General features: G+C 36.6%; 2 long non-coding RNA genes across 2 annotated transcripts in view; one reads left to right on the forward strand and one right to left on the reverse strand.

Moving 5' to 3' along the window:
- Positions 1–9,064: 9,064 nt before the first annotated feature.
- LOC148730734 (uncharacterized) lies at positions 9,065–12,160 on the reverse strand. Its single transcript, XR_016001012.1, has 2 exons — positions 11,608–12,160; positions 9,065–10,239 (listed from the first exon to the last, which is right to left on the reverse strand). It is a non-coding gene; the product is annotated as an uncharacterized LOC148730734 (long non-coding RNA).
- A 4,764-nt stretch (positions 12,161–16,924) lies between these two features.
- The window catches only part of LOC148730735 (uncharacterized), a 42,175-nt gene continuing 40,751 nt past the window's right edge, over positions 16,925–18,348 (forward strand). Inside the window, exon 1 of the long non-coding RNA XR_016001009.1 lies at positions 16,925–17,107. This is a non-coding gene — a long non-coding RNA (uncharacterized LOC148730735). The remainder of the gene's footprint in view (positions 17,108–18,348) is intronic.

Consider the following 18,348-nt stretch of genomic DNA (forward strand, 5'->3'; position numbering starts at 1 on the left):
GTTCAGTTCAAAACAAGGAAGAACCTCAAGATCACTTAACCAATCAGAATGCGAGATAGTATTCAACGATGCCATTATATTGCGAATAGTGAATAGCGAAGGGCGTTACGATCAGACTTTTTAATACTTTAGAAATATAAAAGGCGTCCAAAAAAAGGGAATCGGGTCGCAGGGCCCTTTTTGCTTTTATCAATAACAAACTGGAACAAATCCTATGTCAACTGCGGCTACCTGTTTGTTATTGTTCTCGTAACTTCCAAGCTATCTCGATCGATATTATTCAGCCGCTCGAAAGTAAGTGCATTCCATGCAAATACAACCAAAGGCTTATTTGAAATACGAGTACTTTGACCTCAAACAATTAAATTAACGAATAGGTAAACACACGTAGCACAATGAATAGGTACTTACACCCTGTTGAGCATGAGGTGAAATGAAAGAAAGAAAACAACAAATAGTCAACTGTTGTTAATCATTTTAGCATACTTATCATTAACCTTTATTCCCAGAAAAAATGGCAAGAAACCTGTGTTGGTTGAAGTCTCCTATATTCGGAGACTACGTAGAAAGTTAATTTCCGAGTAGTGAATAGCGAAGGGCGTTACGATCAGACTTTTTAATACTTTAGAAATATGAAAAGTCGTCCAAAAAGAAGGGAATCGGGTTGCAGTGCCCTTTTTGCTTTTATCAATAACAAAATGGAACAAGTCCTATGTCAAATGCAGCTACCTGTTTGTTATTGTTCTTGTAACTTCCAAGCTATCTCGATCGATATTATTCAGCCGCTCGAAAGTAAGTGCATTCTATGCAAATACAACCAAAGGCTTATTTGAAATACGAGTACTCTGATCTCAAACAATTAAATTAAGGAATAGGTAAACATACGTAGCACAATAAATAGGTACTTACCGTCTGTTGAGCATGAGGTGAAATGAAAGAAAGACAACAAGAAATAGTCAACTGTTGTTAATCATTTTAGCATACTTATCATTAACCTTTATTCCCAGAAAAAGTGGCAGGAAACCTGTGTTGGTTGAAGTCTCGTCTATTCGGAGACTACGTAGAAAGTTAATTTCCGAGTAGTGAATAGCGAAGGGCGTTAAGATCAGACTTTTTAATACTTTAGAAATATGAAAAGTCGTCCAAAAAAAGGGAATCGGGCTGCAGGGCCCTTTTTGCTTTTATCAATAACAAAATGGAACAAGTCCTATGTCAAATGCAGCTACCTGTTTGTTATTGTTCTCGTAATTTCCAAGCTATCTCGATCGATATTATTCAGCCGCTCGAAAGTAAGTGCATTCTATGCAAATACAACCAAAGGCTTATTTGAAATACGAGTACTTTCATCTTAAACAATTAAATCAAGGAATAGGTAAACATACGTAGCACAAAAAATAGGTACTTACACCCTGTTAAGCATGAAGTAAATTGAAAGAAAGAAAACAACAAATAGTCAACTGCTGTTAATCATTTTAGCATACTTATCATTAACCTTTATTCCCAAAAAAAATGGCAGGAAACCTGTGTTGGTTGAAATCTCTTCTATTCGGAGACTACGTAGAAAGTTATTTTGCGCGTAGTGAATAGAGAAGGGCGTTACGATCAGACTTTTTAATACTTTAGAAATATGATAAGTCGTCCAAAAAAAGGGAATCAGGTTGCAGGGCCCTTTTTGCTTTTTCAATAACAAAATGGAACAAATCCTATGTCAAATGCGGCTACCTGTTTGTTATTGTTCTCGTAACTTCCAAGCTATCTCGATCGATATTATTCAGCCGCTCGACAGTAAGTGCATTCTATGCAAATACAACCAAAGGCTTATTTGAAATGCGAGTACTCTGATCTCAAACAATTAAATTAAGGAATAGGTAAACATACGTAGCACAATAAATAGGTACTTACCGTCTATGGAGCATGAGGTGAAATGAAAGAAAGAAAACAACAAATAGTCAACTGTTGTTAATTATTTTAGCATACTTATCATTAACCTTTATTCCCAGAAAAAATGGCAGGAAACCTGTGTTGGTTGAAATCTTGTCTATTCGGAGTCTACCTAGAAAGTTATTTTGTGAGTAGTGAATAGCGAAGGGCGTTACGATCAGACTTTTTAATACTTTAGAAATACGAAAAGTCGTCCAAAAAAAGGGAATCGGGTTGCAGTGCCCTTTTTGCTTTTATCAATAACAAAATGGAACAAGTCCTATGTCAAATGCAGCTACCTGTTTGTTATTATTCTCGTAATTTCCTAGCTATCTCGATCGATATTATTCAGCCGCTCGAAAGTAAGTGCATTCTATGCAAATACAGCCAAAGGCTTAATTTAAATAAGCAAGAAGTTCAAGGAATGGATAAGCATGCATAGCAAAAATAGTAATTATTAACCCTTACTCTTAGAAAAGGTCAGGAAAGCCGCGATCTTTCTAATCTCGTCTTATTGAATTACTATCAGGAGATTTCTTTTGCTCTCGAATGATTCCGTGAAAATCTTTATATCCAGTATGCAATTTTTGCACGACGCTCGAGCGAAGAAGACAACGACGGAATGTGGCGAAAAAATAAAGGGAGAAAAAAAACCTATGGTTGGAGGTCGAGGGTAAATATCTTAAACGACATGGAATATTGTGTACGGTTCTTGTTTATGGTCAGTAGTGTTCTTAATACCGGTTTATTTAATATTATTATTATTATTATTATTATTATTATTTGCGATTGTAATACATAATTGATGTGTTTCCTTTGCTTGTTTAGTTTTACATACAGTAAGCTTGTTCGGAATTAGTCGATCGAAGGGCTTTTCAAATAGCTTTGTCCATTGAACACGATGCGAAAGAAGGGAATGTATTTTGAAACCTGAAGACTGTTTCGTCGAGAAATTCTATTATTGATCATTAAGTTAATTTATCCGCTAATAAGATACGTTATAGTGATGTCATAATACTAATGTAAGTCATTTGTCAGCTGTGGGCCTGGTCGACTCACTTGGTAAATATAAAATCGTTTCGTATACTTTATTATCTGAGCATTTCATAACAATGTGACTTCCTTTTAGGATTCGAACGCACTTCTTTGATTGTCTGACACTATATTCGTCAATAAAGATGTTGATAACAGTGAACCAATAGCCCACAACTGACGATAACATTCTCAAAATTCGTCTTGGAGATTTAGAACTGTTTGTGGCAACTGAGCAGCATGAGTGGAAGTATCTGAAAGACCTTAAAACCGTTTGAAAGTTCAAACTGAAGTGACTTTTTTGATGGTTGACGACTAAAGTTTGAGCTATTCGATGGCTGACAGTTAAACCCATTGAACCCCTTTAAAGTGGACGCGCTATCTGAATTAGACGCGAAACATATCTAAAGGCAGGTAAAGTAATTTTAAAATTAATTATCATATGACCTGTACGGCCCCGCGCGCAGTCCTATAAGCCAAGGTGAAAGTTGACGTGTGAAGGGCCGACGGGTTGACGTGGACCGGTCCAGAAAAAATAATTTCAGCCCTGCACTCATTGGGATCTTTTTAATTTTCTGATAACGCATTTGAAATTGTGCACTTCAAATAAAAGTATAGTAAATGAGAAAACGAGTAAAACTTCTCGATGAATTATGACCTGCAGTAATAACGAGAAATATTTTTACTGGAGAATGTTTTACCAACTGTGCAGTGCGCGCCTTTCTTCTGTATACAAGTACATTCTATCTATTACGACAAAGGTTTCGAAATCTTCAACACCTAGTGGTCATGTGATAAAAGGCTTAGTGACTGAGTTTGTTAGGAGCACACCGGACAATATTTGACCCTCTGCTGGAGGTCATGCTCTCTGCACGAGCATGACCTCGAGCAAATTATTTTTCCCGTCCGACCCACCCACCCAGTCAAAAGGTACATTTTACATACTATGTCCCTTGTTATTAAAATCCATCTCGAAGTTATGCTGTTCACCACTATATCAATAAAACTCACGGCCGAAAACGTTTTGTGCTCGCAGTATCCGAAAGAAACAATCCGTATTTTAACTACAACACTTCCCCCTCTACAAAAGTTCGCTTACACTTTCTAACTTTTTACAATGAACTAATAATAATAATAAAGTATTATCGTTTGTCTAACGATATGTTCACTTGTGATGTAGATCGCGACGTTTCGACTGCATCCGGCTATTCTTCATCTGGAGATAAGGTCGACTGTCTTCGAGTCTTCTTATAAAGCAGGATGCTCCGCTGTGATTGGTTGGCATTCCCCAGCTGTTATTAGTGCGATTCCCAGACGACGAGATCATGGTGTCTTTCGACGTAGAGTCCCTTTTTACCAACGTCGCTGCCAACGGCGCTGTAGAAGCCGCATTGCAAAAACTGTAAAACGACCCCAGCCTCCCAGAACACACGGCGCTAACACCTGCTCAAATCGCAGACCTTCTGAATTTCGTTTTAAGATCCACACACTCTTCGACACCGCAGTCTTAAGAGATCCTGACGGCTGCCTCACCAGCATCGTATATAGGAAGCCCACACACTAATAATACTTATCGTATGATTCACACCACCCACAATCAGTAAAACATGGTATTGTTAAGTATCTCCACGAGCGTATCAACGCCTCCTAACAAAACCCTCTGTCATCTCTAAGAAAAAGAAACATTTTTCATCCACTCTTACGTCTAATAATTACCCTATTTCTTTCTTGCAGAAAGTCACCAAGATCAGAAAATCTACTGCCGCTTCCGAGTCCGCAATGGATAGTGCTCTGGACTGTTGTGCGGGAGGTCGGGGGTTCGAGCTCCGGCCGGACCAACAATCAAGGTCTCAAAATAATTGAGAAGAATTTGCTACCTTTCTATAACATCAAGAAATCGTTAGATATTCTAGTCTTCTCGGATAGGGACGAATAAGTGGAGGTCCCGTCTCCTGCAGAGTTGGGGGTAGGAGACGTTAATTTCCCACACACGAGTTTACTGTATGATGGATGTCCTCCCCTAGGGTGGGATGGTGGGATGTACAGGCCCCTATTTAAACCAACCTCAAGCTGAACTGGGCTGGCATGTCTAAATACCGTAAATACATATACCAACATCAAGGATTAAAACGCGCGCATCCAGCTGTGGAATACCAACCAATCACAGCGGAGCATCCTGCTTTATAAGAAGACCCGAAACCAGTGGACCTTATCGCCTGATGAAGACTAGCCGGATGCAGTCGAACGGGTGCGATCCAACCTTATTTACGAAATAATGACATAAGTTATAAACTTTGGATTAAATAAAAATAAATGAATAAAAATAAAATGATTAATAACATTGTCTTAATTAACCTAATATGTAAATGATGAAACCGATAATGCATTAGAGGGTTAAAAGAAAAATATTGGCTACTTACCGCCTTATTGTCACAGGGTCAGTTAAGTTGATAACAGAAAAAAAGAGAAAAAAAAAGGAAACAATAAAAACATAAATCAATAGGTTTTAATTGACTTAAAACTTGTGAAAACTGTTATCTTTCAACATTTCATCATCGAGTGGGTTAACCCGTTAAACTAATACTTACATGCTGTAATAAGCAGTTACCAGGAGAAGAAAGTAATAAAAAGAAAAGAGTTAGTTCAATTAAAGAAAGAATATTGCACTAATGATAAATCTTATTTAATGAAGCTGGATTTATCATATGGGCTAAGGATTTGAAAAACTCCTCTTATTGTCGGATTAATGGACTAGATGCCTTGAGGATTAATAAGTGAACAACAATCCAAGGTAACATAGGATATTTGTAGGTAACACATCGATACATGTCTTTGCACTTGTTTCTTGCATGACAAAGTTGTTTTTCAGAAATTCGAAAATATTTCGACCTTGTAAAGCGAACTTTTTAACAGAAGCATTTTTTGCTGAATATAGTCGAACCCTGTATTAAGAGGCACCATAGTAGAGGTCACCCTGTATTAGTTGATCAGTTATTAAAGTCCCGAAATTTTTACCCCTTAATCAATGTAAAATTATCACTTCCATTAGCGGTTGTGATCAGCCTTTACTGAGTCCCAACGGCCCGTTTGCACTGTCTTTCACCTGTATCGAACAGCCAATTAAAGCGGACCACTCAAATAAAACTAAGAATGATCTCTCTGTAGAATTGAATCCATATTTAATTCCCGAAATCAATGCACGTACTTAAACTGGGCGAATTATTTTACATGGATTGGTCAATTATGGTTCAAATGACTTTTTTTATCGTTTCCTTATAGTAACCTATTCTGTGGAACCTGCATGGAGCGGTTACAAAGCCATTTCCCGCAGGTTAACGTTTAAGACAGGTTTGACTGTGTATAGGACGCTTGCAGAAATTGCCAGATTTTCACTTCATTTGTTCTTGTTCGATTAATTATGCTAAATGATGATAAGTTTGCTAAATATATGAGCGGAGGAAGAAACAAATTAGAAAAAACAATACTCTGCTGTTTTGGCAGAGGTTTCACTGTGTATAGGACGCTTGCAGAAATTGCCAGATTTTCACTTCATTTGTTCTTGTTCGATTAATTATGCTAAATGATGATAAGTTTGCTAAATATATGAGCGGAGGAAGAAACAAATTAGAAAAAAAAATACTCTGCTGTTTTGGCTTTGCAAATTATTTCAGAATTAGTTGCACATCTGACCGGAATGGAAAGTTTTTGTTTGTACTTTATCTTTTGAATGTCTGTCGCTCAATAGTGTTTTCTTTTTCCGGGGTATTTAGTAATGGAAATCGTGACAAGATAACTCTTATTTCGTACTTTTAATTCCAAAATTATCAGAATTGAACTGATGGAAAATAGTAAGAATCTCCTGTTTCCAATTATTGATGAAATCATTGCTAAAGTGAGTTAATGCAATACATGTACCAAGGTCGACAGCGCCCTCTGATTACTGTATCATTATGACGCAAATAGATAAAATGAGATAAATGCTACTTCTTTATAGAGACTCCTCTAAGTTAACATGCCATAATGTTTTGCAGTTCATTTCATTGTAATAAATATCCTTCATGATTCGAACTATTTAAATCAGGGAGATATTTTTCTTCTATCAGGTTTTTCACTGTTTACCCTATTTTATTATCCAACTACACTCCGTAGAGTACAAATAACGCCTACGACGGGTACAAATATCACGCGGTATTTGTACTCTAGAGAACCGGTTACACAGGTTTTCTCGCATTGCACAAGCGATGAATTGGAGTTACAAAAACTGGCGGAGAATTGAAGTCATTTTTCTGACGAGGAAGAGTCGGAATGACTGGCGAATATTGATCCAAGTTTATCGGATATATCGAACGAAGAAAAGCAGTTAGACGACGATGAAATTTCATCATTTTGTAGAACAAAACAGAAACAGCAACACGACAACGTGCGAATTCCGTACTACTTCTGTCCCGCATTCCCGTAAAGAAAGGTCCGCAAAATTCGCCCGCATTCAAATTACAATTTGGCGTTTGGGATAATAAGTAACCTATTATACGTTTTGTTGTGTAGTATCGCTGAGGATTTCTTACTCGTTATTTGTATTTTGACTCGCCCAACGGGCTCGTCAAGATAGGGCACAACTCTTAAAAATACTCAGCGATACTACACAGTAAAACGTCTCATAAGATATATTAATTTCGTATGAAACAGAGCAGACATTAACCTCGCTAAAGTAATTTCGAGACAATCTGCTGTATCTTATGCATGGGTTGCATTTTATCACCCTCGTTGCTCAAGAACTGAATTGTAAGAAGCATCAAATTCAGTTTGGATTGGCGAACTAGCTTAGATAACTTAGCCCCAGTCTCTCTGCAATGGCTATATCGAGTTGAGGAGGATAGGAATACTAGTCCTTCCACGTGGAAATTACTGCCGTAGTAAATTTTGGGGGAATTTCTTCGACAATTTGCAAATAGCAGAAAAATAAGTACTGCGAGTCAGAAGAAAATGACGAAAACATTGAGAAAACACGTGACAATTTCCTTGTCATATACCTAATCATCAAGAATAATAATAATAATAATAATGAACGTTCTTAATACGCATTTAAGAATCTCAATGCGCTTACAATAAATAATAAAAATAATAACAATGACAAATTATCTATAAATTATCAAACAAGAACAAACAAAAACCTCACGAACATGACGCATTCATAAAAAAAAAAGTCAACACCGTGCAGGAAGACCTGTTTTGTCTTGTCATGACTGATGGTCAAAGAAATACTTTTAAGTTCCCATTGAGATTTAGCCACATGCATAGGGCCGTCTATGTACAACAGGTTTAACCCAAACCGCGGTTTTACGCAAGGATTGGGCCTCGAAGATTCTCTGTAAGAGGGTTAATTTTATTAGTTAAAGAAATGTCCTTCCACCATTAGCTTTCGGCCCCCTTGACACTGTTTAAAAAAATAGATATTCATATAAACTGATTCAGATAAACTGAAGATGGCTTAGAACGAGTTTTGTTAAACAAAGGCAAAACTTTGTTTAAATGCCGGACTAGCCAATGGACCCTACGACATTGCTTATTCAATAACTGTACAGTACGTGTGTCACTTATGAAAATTCTTCACCTTTTTTTTTTTTTTTTATCTTTGTATTGAGCATAAGATCTTCCATCCCTTGACTTCTATTTAAGCAAATGTCAAGACCCTGTTTACTTTGTTTTCGATACGATAAATGAAAGAACGATAAATGAAAGATACATAACGATACGTATTATCTTTGTTACAATATTTAGTTTTAAGCTTTCACTTACCGCCTGATGCAATTACATGTATTTGATCCATCGTGGGCGATATGGAGAGCAGAGAAAACGATAGAAAATCAAGCTTTATAACACAATGTTCACTTCAACTATAATTTATACTTATGTCATGTTAACTTAGTTTTTTTTGTTTTCACAAACTGTTTTCGAGATAAGTCTTTTATTTTTCTCTTACAACGAATGGTATTAAAAAGTCAAACTCTCACCCTCATCTTCTCATGCACGTTTGCGGTATTTAGGGATGATTATGGAAAGTGGAGCAGAAACAGATATAAACAGGTAAATTATTAACTTTAATACTCTAATCAAAAGTCACTCACAGGCTAGTTTATTTCACCAGTGCGGCACATGAGTAGAGAAATACAGAACAACAATAAAGTTAGAGAGACTAGATAAAAAAAATTACTGAACCAATAAATGAATATGTGACGATCAATTTGAAACTTCAAAATCCCTCCGGGCATTTGAACCTTTGAAGATTGGTTTGTTTAAATTTCCGGCCCTCCGACCAAAATTGTGTTCAAATTCCCCATCCAAGTGCTGGATTTGATTGTCAATATTATTCCTACATGTCCACCAAGCGTTAGAGCCTAGATTTAAATTTTTCACCTTTACTCAACTCCATATTAAAAGGTAAAACACTTGTATTCTGCTGGAAAGACTTCAAACTTCCGGTTTAAACTCCCCACCCAAACCAGGCAAGGCTCAAATTTCCCCTACATAAGGGCATGGACGGCAGTCAAATGCTCATGGGTCGCACAGCGGGATGTTGAAGCTTCGAATTAATCGACGCATTAATCAATAAATGAATAAAAACAAATAACTAGATAACTAAAGTAGCACGCCATTTAGACCGGAAATATTTTAAAGCATCTGTTGAATACGAAATTTTCTTAGCAGAAGAGCACCAAGTATCCAAGACTTTCCCCGAAAACAAGCTTCGTTAAGTTAATTACTCGATGATTATCAAAATAGAGCTCATCGACATACGAACATGAGACACTGATTATTATAATTATATCTAAATATATATTACTGTTTATTCCCACATTCCTAAGGTGGCACCGTTTTGATTTCTCTTTTGTAGAGAATAAAGAGGAAAAACTACCCGCTAAATTTCCTATGAAGTTGAGTAGATGCCACAACACTCAGCCAATCCTAGTCTCTTTACCTAATTCAAACTATAATTCGCTATTCAAATCAAAGCAAAAGCGAAATTAAAGGAGTCCTGAAGGGAGGGTAAAGCAAAATTATTCAGCAAAGTATTGGATTCATTGTACAATCTTGAAACATGACTTGTTTTCCGAGCCGATACACAGATCTTGATTTCTTAATGAAGTGCAGCATCTCTTGATCTTTTCTTTTGTCTCTATCGGCGTTCAGCTGGTAGAAAGGGTACAGACTAGGGGTGGTCAGCAGCTTTTTGGTCATGTGATATGTGTAGTAACATTTTCATTAAGAAAATTAAGTAGCACTTACTTCCTGATATTTCCAAGGCGCAGTACATAAAAAAAAAACATAGGAAAGAACGAAAGAAAAGTGAAATGAACCGTTAATTACACGATCGTGCATCATCATGTTAAAAAAAAAAGGAAGAAACCCAAAAAAAAAAGGCATAGAACAGAAGGGAAATTATTGAGTTATTTCCTTTACAATGTAAGATAATTAATTAAATGGCATTCACCGGTGATTACACGGACGTACATGTTAAAAAAAAAGAGCGTAGAAAACTGGGGAAAGTATAAAGTTATTTCCTATGCAATGTCAGAAAATTAATCAAATGTATTTAAATGCTTTTCATTTTAAGAGGAGGAAACACACTCGTTTTTTTTTCTTTTTTTTCCCCTGCATTCATTCAACGCTGTCAAAAGAGTTTATATTCTCTTGACGTGGTACATGCACTTTTTATACTCCCCTGAGTTTAGTAATAAATCCCAAGCAGTGTGAAAGACGTCAAATTTCACTTATTCTCAATACTTGATTTCAACGCTAAATTACACGAGGAAAACATTTCGAATTAATTCAGGTGAATGTTTGGTATACTTGGGACGGTCCAAAATTTGTTTTGAAAGAAAAAAAGGTTCGAAACAGATTCCACGCCCATACACGTAAATGCCCCAAGTAACTAGCTGTAAGGCTTTTCTTTGACAAAGTGTGATTAACATTGTACTGAAACAGTTAAAGAAAAGTATAAATGAAATAGAATATAAGGAAATGATTAAATAAGCGAACGCATAAAGCAGATAAATGTATAAAGATAAAAAAAGAACACTTACGCTGAGCTATCATTTCCACGTGAATGATTCGAAAATGATGAAAAGAAAGAAAATAATCTCAAATTCAATATATGTATTTAGTAGCTAAGATTTTCTCTACTCCTGGCTTTTGCAAATTAAAACAAACAAATACAATAACATCGACTCAAATGGCAGCTGAACTGACAAAATCATCCTATGTAGTCAGTAGATATAACTACACGAACAGCCTTCATTTTCTCTATTTGGTCCATATTCAGTACATAATTATTATTATTTAACAACTAAAGAAAGAAAGGAGGAGAGAAAGAAAGAAAGTAAGGAAGAAAGAAAGAAGGAGAGAAAGAAAGGAGGAAAGAAGAGAATAGCAGAAAGGGAGAGAGAGAGAGAGAGAGAGAGAGAGAGAGAGAGAGAGAGAGAGAGAGAGTAGAGAAAGAAAGAAGGAGAGAAAAAGACGAAGAGACGGCTCCCAGTATTTGTTTGCATCCCGACATGGTTATCACAGCCCGACTTGAATGACAGTGAGCCATCAGACCCGAGGGAAGGAAGACTATAATATAAGACAACAGTTATCATAGTAATAAAACAAACTTACGGCACTGCTGTTCATCTGAGTTATCACCACAATCATCTCCGTGTCTACAACGCCTCCATTTACTAAGGCACTTTCCATTTGCACAGGTGAACTCATAGTTCTCACACTTTCCTGTACAATAATGCAAATAACATCGATTCAAAGACAAGAATATTGAGCCTGTGCATCGAAGAAAATGGAGAGCACTCACATAACCGGAAACAATCCAAATGAATTAAACGAGAGACCCATTACTTGGAGCGTTCAACTCCCACACTGAGCCTATGTCAAGGCAGTTTCACGGAACGGTTTATTTCAGACTATCTTATCCAGGGAAATAATTAGAAGTTAACTACCAGCTAATCGTCATTGGTCGAAGAGCTCACGTGGCCGGCCGGGGAATCCCATACCGCGGTAATTCAAACTAAAAATAGATTTTTCTATTGAAAACATCGTGACAAAACAAAGGTCAGTTGAACGCTCGAAGAAATGGCTCCTGATTAAACATGTTCCTTAGTTGTCAAGTCAAAACTTGGTGGTTGGATCATAATGCAACTTTCAGCTTGAACCCTCCTACCCCCTCCCGCCCCCATCATTTTACGAACTAGTAATTGTCGTGATAAGCAATGAAACTGAAGGTTCACAGAGAGTTTACCCGTTTGAAAGATTGGTAAAGTTTGCCAATAAGGACGCCTGAAGTTAACATTTAAACTAAATATGGTTTGTTTTATTTCATCTCAATCCATTATATTACGATGCAAGAGATCCGTTATTCTTCTTTTTATTTTTTCTTCACTTCGCTCTATTTTTTCCAATTGCAACAATAGTCGTGCTAATGGCAACTGCAAGACTTTAGAATTTATTCTCCCAAAATTACTAACAATTCCGGTCACGACGAATCCGCGCGGCGTCTGCTATGCTTCCTGTGAATCTAACATGGTGGCTGTGTGTAAGAAGCCGGAGTGTCGATAAAATCGATTGCGTACATCTCCACACCTCGGAAGGGGCCGAAAACTTACCCTTCAACGCACAACGTTAAAAGAATAATATACCGGCGAAAGGTTCGCAATGTGAGTATTAACAGACCTTCGAAGAAAGAAATAACTGAATACGTGTTTTCTGTATATATTTTGAAATTTTCACTTGAGAGGCTACCTACAAAGATTAATAACCTGATGGATTGTTTGAAGTCCAATGTAGAAATACATGCGAAATACATGCGAAGTTTAAAAAAAAAGAGCCGGTGTTTTGTTTATTCATTTACTTATTTTTTTGTTCGCCGGTTTAAGATGTACTTGACCTTCAAGTCAGGAATAGTCTGGTTTTACCTTCAATCCCTGATTTTCTTCAGAAATCGCGTGTGGAATTTCTACGTAGCCGATTGCCAGTGCATTGACAGGGATGAAAATCGTCTGTGCATGCGTGGCGTGAGCGTGTTGATGTTGTCGTCGGCGAGTTGTTCGATCGTCAGAGCAAGGAAATGTCGGCGTAATTTAAACTGTGTATTCGTGGACATATTTTGCCTTTCAGGCTGGAATGTAAGGACGCTATTTGAAAATAACTTCTGTAAGCTGAACTCGTCGACATGTTGAACGTATTATTTTTGGAAAATGTTCATTTGCTTGCTCAAGAGCCACCTTTCAGTACCCGGTAAGGAAACACATTGCAAGCTTAATTTCTTTGAGTATAATTTACCTCCATTTTAGATAATAAGCTGAGATTCAAATTGATAGAAGGTAAATAATACCATGCTTTGGTAATAAATGTGAATCTCGAAAAAAAATGGGACTTATATTTTTATCAAGGCGAAGCGAAAGCACACCCATCCTAAACGCTGTTACATGAACAAGTCAAAAACGCTGCAAAATATCGCGTTACCCCATGCATATCGCTCTCACTGGAACTTAACATTCGTTAAAGTCCAAAGAGTGTATTGGAATTGAGTTATTTCCATATGGTATGAGAGGAGCTCCTATGAATACTGCCACTCAGCAAAAGCCTCATGAAACCCATTGTTCTCGTGGATGTGCTACCAAAAAGAAAAATTCCTGGAAAAATTGGAATAAGTACAATGGTGTTGGAACTCAACAGAAAACAGAAGCCGGAATTGCTTCAGGATTAATGCTGACAGGGAGTTCAGGACCAATATATGGTCCATGATACTGTTCAGTGCTCTAGGGCCTCTCAGATGTTGTAGCGCACCAAAGGTTTGAGAAGTTTTGTGTGATTGAATCATAGATCCTGTTGCCTAGTAAGATTCCTCGAACAATTATTATTTGGTACACCCACGCCTGACTCAGTGGACTTCTTATTACAGAAATATCCAAATTGGATGAATAAAACAATTTGCTAAACAAAAGGGTAATAAGTGTACATGAGTTGCTTCCTGTTCTGCCAAGAACTGTTGACTGTAAAATAGTGCTCAGAAAGAACCAGAAAGTGACATTGCCATGTTGATGTGGTTGGATATTGACTGTTTTTTTTCTTTTTTAAGAAAGAAAAACTTTTTTCAAAAAAATGCAATAGATTTATCTTGCAACCTTTGTGGCATTACATGGTTAGAGTGCTGGATTGTGTTGTGCTGGAGGTCGAGGGTTCGAGCCCCAGCCAGACCAATACTCATGGTCTTAAAATTAACTGAGGAGAATTTGCTACCTTTCTATAATATCAAGAATTGAATAGACATTCTAGTCCTCTCGGATAACGACAAATAAACCACAGGCCCCGTCTCCTGCAGGGCTAAAGGTAGGAGACATGAATTTCCCCCGCACGAGATTACAGTGTGGTGGATGTCCTCCCCTGGGGTGGGATTGGTGGGTTGCTCTCTTATGTTTCATACATGAGCCTCTGGCTTGAGCAATCGGGGTAACCATGCCGCACGTATAGTCAATAAACTTGACTGATTGATTGATTGATTGATTATGTAAAAGTATGGAATCCCAAATGAAAGGGTTCCCAAATCTCCACAAAAATAGTGGGTTAATAAGGGGAAAAGAAGCGTGATTGTGGTATGTGTTGAAAGTGTGAAATGATGAAAATAAAAGGTTAGTTACTCAATAGAGAATTTGCACTGAGGGACCTACAAACTGCAAGGCAGTTATGTCAGTCATAAGGCAGCATTAAAATAAAAACTATCAGTAGTTCAATTGGGTACTAGCATTGAAGGTCCACACTTCCACACTTTTATTTTCTTATATATCTACAAGGTATTCCTTTGACCTGCAGATAGTGGGTCAAATTTTTCTTAACTTAATGTAATTACACCGGAAATGAAATGAAAATGAAGAAATACAACATAAAAAGACAAAAAGATTCACAAGAAAAGAAAAAAAGGAAAATGAAAGGTTTTCATTGCAAAAGACTCCATAAAGAAAGCTTTATTTTCTATAATGTTGGAAAGAGCCCTTTTTGCTTGTTTGTTTGTTCGTTTTTTTTTAAAGATTTCTTTGACAAATTTGTTTATTCATTATTTTTATAATCAATTTGCAGCCACTTCAAGGCGGTACAAAAATTTATAATAATAATAATAATAATAATAATAATAAGGAAGGTTAGAGTGAAATAAGATGAGATAGTCATAATCAGAGGAAAAGAAATGAGGGAGATGAGTAACATGTTGGTTAGTATTAAAAGTAGGTGGTAAAAGGAATAGAAGAGGTTAGGTATAGGGAGCCAAAAAAAGTTTTTTTGGAGTTAAAAAAAAGTTTGAACTGAATATTCTGATTGATATGATGGGGGGTGGGAGTTAAGGATGGGTTGGTCTGAGCTGGTTTGGATTGACAATTGGTTTACTGGTATCTGTCTTGAATTTGAATGGTGATAATAACAGATACAAAAGTAAATTCCAAAATAATTTCATGTTATGAAAACTTAACTAAGCTATTTTGAAAACACAGTAACTAATGGAACTATTGCAAGATATTGATGAGAGAAAACTTCCCTCTCTCCAATTTTAGCTTAATTAAAATAGTGGAAGTTTACCTATGTAAAATTAACAGTAATTCGTTTTACAATGATAGATATTTAACTTTGGTTAAAAAATAAATGGCTTCTTTTTTCGTAATTTTTCCAATCCTAAAGAGCCACTTTCCTAGATTTAAATCAAAACAAAACCAAATGCATGATTTTGAGTCAACATAGTTCACAAGGAAATCCATTTGTTATCGCCATACTTCAGTCTCCTTCGGCACTTTGTTAAAATGTTATTTCACAGGTGTCACACCACGTGCTCCTTGATTGATATCTCGCTTTCTTTCTTCCCTTTATGTCTAAAATTTCGAAAAGGCTTACGGGAATTAAGTTTAATTAATTGGAATGTCGGTCGGAAAACGACGATGAGCAGCGACTATCTTGCTTTTCGAATTTCGATCGTTCGACGATGAGGTCAACAAACTGGAGTTTCTTAAGGAAAGTTCACGGCTCTTGCCAAACCAAGTGGCAGGGGCTTAGAAGTGCCATAAAAAGCTTCTTTACTCTTCCTTGTTTTACCGACGAACCAACATTTTGCATGAACGGACGAAAAAGTGATCAGAATAAGCCAACACGACACTGTAAACGTTGCCGCAAATTGAGCCACAGGTAACCCAAGCTCACTACCAGAAAAGCGGATGTGACTCATCGTGTTGCGCAACGTTTTATATTTATAAAGGTTTGTATGGGATGTTATCGGTTTACCTTAAAAGAGAGAGAAAATATCTTTTTTTGAAATAAAATGGGCTTACCTTATTGTCTTGTTGTTTTCTTTGTTGATTCCTAGCGTCTCAAGCCATTTTGAAGCGTTTTCGGCGAGTTAAATTGAATACCAACATAGCGCTAACTGGCCGAAAACGCTTCAAAATGGCCTGAGACGCTAGGAATCAACAAAGAAAACAACAAGGCAACAAGGTAAGCCCATTTTATTTAAAAACAAGACATTTTTTCTCTCTTTTAAGGCAAACCGATAACATCCCATACAAACCTTTATAAATATAAAACGTTGCGCAACACGATACGAGTCACGTCCGCTTTTCTAGCAGTGAGCTTGGGCTGCCTGTGATTGAGCCATTTCGCAACCGTATTGAAACTTTGCACAAAAGACCGTTTTTCGGCGCGAGAACAATTTTTGTACAATTTGTACATCCTCTCAATTTTTTAAAATTCTTTTCTTCTTTCACAAATGAGAATTAAAACCTTATCTTTTTGACGGCTTTCTTATTTTGAAACCTTTGTAAAGGCTGTTCATTTCACGCAAAATTTGTTGAGTTTAAATAACCACGCGTCTGAGCCTGCGTTTCCTACCGCAGGTCTCTGGTGCATGCGCAGACGTTTTTCATCCCTGTCTTCGAAACTAGTAGTTTCTCTGGAGAAATTGTGCTTCGAAGAAGTGCTGAATCTCTGGAAGGAAGTTGATATTGCAGGCTTTTTTTTCTCTCTTGCAAGGCTCAGGATTTGTTTTGCGTTCTTTGCAAAGGAAAAGGACGGAGCAAACAATTCGCTATGGGCCTCCATTCCGGCGAGTGAAGTACCAAGCACAGGAATACAGGTATCGATCTGTTTCAAATTTTTTGGTTTTCAGTGTATCTTTGCCAGCTATAAAGGCTTAGACGGGTCGCTTACCTTGATACAAAGCAAAGGAAAAATGAAGTGTTTTGTTTTACCTTAAATATTATTATTGACAGTAGTACACAGACAGCAGTCGTTATAATGGCATCTCGCTGCGGCAAAAGTACATGAAAAATAGGTGTCCTGGCACAGTTACCATGATTTTGCCCTCCTTACTCCCAACTACCAAACAAATATACCTCCGTTGACCGCCAACTCAACGATCGACGCTGCGGGCACAAAAATTTAATATTTTTGTTTGGCCTCAACAGTGGCTATTTCATAATTATGCTTGTTTCTGTTGAATTATACAGTGGTTTACTCTTGTTGGTGGCTAATACAGAAAGAAAGACTTAAAGGGTAAATCGCGTTCTATATTATAAAATATGGAAAGTAAAAAAGTTATTTTTACTGGTTGCAAATTTTTGGTTACTGATAAAGGTTTAAAACCAATTCTGAAACTAAGAGATCCAAATTTACCTGTTGACGTTAACCGAATTATTTAGAAGATTTAGAATCGGATTCTATGAAATTGAATGGCATAAACTATCGTCAGCATCCAGATTTTCAAGAATGCTTTTGCTTGTCCAGATAAAAGTGTTTGTGAACTTAATAATTGTATTCATGAATTATGTATTCATGGTAAAGGAAAACATATTTGTTGGTCATTGGTGTTACCCAAAAGATTGTCCTGAAGAACTTTCTATTGTTGAATATGATCCGTCTAAGAATAATGCTGCTGCTGCTTATAGATTTGTTTATGAATGTTTTAATGGTTTGATTCCACTAGGAAAGAAAATTGATTTTAGAGATAAAGATCAGAGTAACTTGAGACTAGATAATTAAAAGATTTCTTCAGCTGGAAAACGATGCTTAGAAAATCTTACAACACAAATTGAATATGATAAGTGGTTAAAAATTGTATGTACTGATTGTATGGCAAGATGGATTTTCTGCAATTTGGTAAAAATACTCATATATGAATGATGATAATGAGAAATAGAAAAATATGTGTGACTACAGTTGAAGGTTTCAATAATTTTATGAGTCTAAATGATGTTAAAAAATGGTATCTATTTTGAAAAGAATGTATGTAAATGTGGTGGAAATGTTTTGAATAATAATGACGAGAGTTTTATTCAGTTACAAGGTAACAAAGTTGCTGTGATTAAGCAGTGTTTG

This window comes from Stylophora pistillata, chromosome 5, assembly GCF_964205215.1.
Source record: "Stylophora pistillata chromosome 5, jaStyPist1.2, whole genome shotgun sequence".
Lineage (NCBI taxonomy): Eukaryota > Metazoa > Cnidaria > Anthozoa > Scleractinia > Pocilloporidae > Stylophora > Stylophora pistillata.